The following is a 2,453-nucleotide window of genomic DNA, read 5'->3' as shown; positions in this document are numbered from 1 at the left end:
ATAACACTATTTATACTATTCAGGCAACATTTTTTCATTAATTTTGGATTCACAAAGACATTTTCTCAACTTTTAACTTATTATTTTACAACTTTATGTTAATTTTTTACCAAAATAACACTATTTATACTATTCAGGCAACATTTTTTCATTAATTTTGGATTCACAAAGACATTTTTTTTCAACTTTTAACTTATTATTTTACAACTTTATGTTAATTTTTTACCAAAATAACACTATTTATACTATTCAGGCAACATTTTTTCATTAATTTTGGATTCACAAAGACATTTTTTTCAACTTTTAACTTATTATTTTACAACTTTATGTTAATTTTTTACCAAAATAACACTATTTATACTATTCAGGCAACATTTTTTCATTAATTTTGGATTCACCAAGACATTTTCTCAACTTTTAACTTATTATTTTACAACTTTATGTTAATTTTTTACCAAAATAACACTATTTATACTATTCATGCAACATTTTTTCATTAATTTTGGATTCACAAAGACATTTTTTCAACTTTTAACTTATTATTTTACAATTTTTATGTTAATTTTTACCAAAATAACACTATTTATACTATTCAGGCAACATTTTTTCATTAATTTTGGATTCACAAAGACATTTTTTCAATTTTTAACTTATTATTTTACAATTTTATGTTAATTTTTTATCAAAATAACATTATTTATACTATTCAGGCAACATTTTTTATTAAATTTTGGACTCAGAAAGATATTTTTACAACTTTTTAACTTATTATTTTACAAGTTTATACCTATTTTTAACCTAAATAACACTATTTACACTATTCAGGAAAGACTTTTAGTGACATTTTCGGCACACAAAGTGTGTGTTCTCAACTTTTATTTGTTTATTTCTCAAGTTTAGCCTAATATTTACTCAAATAGCACGATTTGATCGTGTCTTTTATTACATTTTGGACACACACACACACACACACACACACACACACAGAGAGAGAGAGAGAGAGAGAGAGAGAGAGAGAGAGAGAGATTTCCAAGTTTACAGGATTATTCTCCAAGTTTACTCAAATAACACAATTTAAATGTGTTGTGAATTAGATTTTGTACACACGACGTGTGTTTTGTCAACTTTAACCCTTTCATTTTAAGTTTATTTTACCAAAGTAAGACGGCTTAGTCTATTCAAGAAAGTTTTCAATTATATTTTGGATGCAAAAGTATATTTTGTCAAGTTCTACCCTTTTATTTTACAAGTTTAGGCTTATTTTTACTCAAATAACACAATTTCATCTATTTAGGCAACATTTTGTTTCTTATATTTTACTCACAAAGACATTTTTTCAATTTTTAATGTATTATTTCACAAGTTTATGTAATTTTTTATTCTAATAACACAATTTTAACTATTCAGGCAACATTTTTTATTGCGATTTGGATTTACAAAGAGATTTTTTTAAAATTTTTGTATTAAATTTTCTATTTATTGTATTTCACATTCACTAATTTTTAAAGTTTTACTTTTTATTTTTATCTAAAAACTAAAGAAAAAAGTATTTTTAACTAAAAGTTATTTTATAGTTTTCGGTTTTCAGATTTCCACAATGCTATTTTTGGTTCTGTATTTCTATATTAGGATATTACAGTTCTAAGGTGTGTATAATATTTCAAAGTATTTTCAGGGTGTATTTGTTAATGCATTTGGATGATAACTATTAGGATTTTGGACGAACTAATGTTAAGAATATTTCAACCAATCAGAAAACGCGTCGGTTTTATTTCAACCAATCAGAGTAGGCGTCAGTTTGCTTATGAGGTATAAAAACTGCGTAAAAGCAAGCAGAAGCTATTTTGAGGAGTATTTCTGAAGCATTGCGTCAGAGAAGACATCAAGTTGTGATTATTGTCTGAGATTTGAAGACAAAGAACTCAAAAGAAGCTATAATTAAGGTAAGTGAATTGTTACATATATGTATGGTGCTTTTAAATAATGCGTAAATGCAAATATTGAAACGAAGAAAACGTCAATGCAAACCAAAAAGAATATGCGCAATGTGAACAAGTACTACAACTATTTTTCTATTTTTCAGGTGCTTCTAATTTTGTATGTGTGACTGAAAGGGACCATTAGTAAAAGATGGCGTCTTCAACCTCCACAAACAAGGCTAACCACACTGCGGTGAGTACCTCGCAAGAGATTTTACCACTGGAATGTATATTTCTCCACTAGTTTTTGAAATAATATATAAATCCAGAAAACAAAGAAACGAAAAAAGTAAATACAGAAATGAATATGCGTAATATAAACAAGTACTACAACTATGTTTCTATTTTTCAGGTGTTGTTATTTGTGTACCTGTGAGTGGAAGGATCTATTACTGGAAATAACGCCAACAAAGTAACTAACAAGGACATGAGTCAAATAATTGCATCATGTCCATGTTTTTTCAATTATATCTA

This window comes from Lepisma saccharinum, chromosome 27 (genome assembly GCF_977018435.1).
Source record: "Lepisma saccharinum chromosome 27, izLepSacc3.1, whole genome shotgun sequence".
In the NCBI taxonomy this organism is placed as follows: domain Eukaryota; kingdom Metazoa; phylum Arthropoda; class Insecta; order Zygentoma; family Lepismatidae; genus Lepisma; species Lepisma saccharinum.
The sequence above is the reverse complement of the archived record's forward strand: the minus strand, read 5'-3'. Positions refer to the sequence as shown.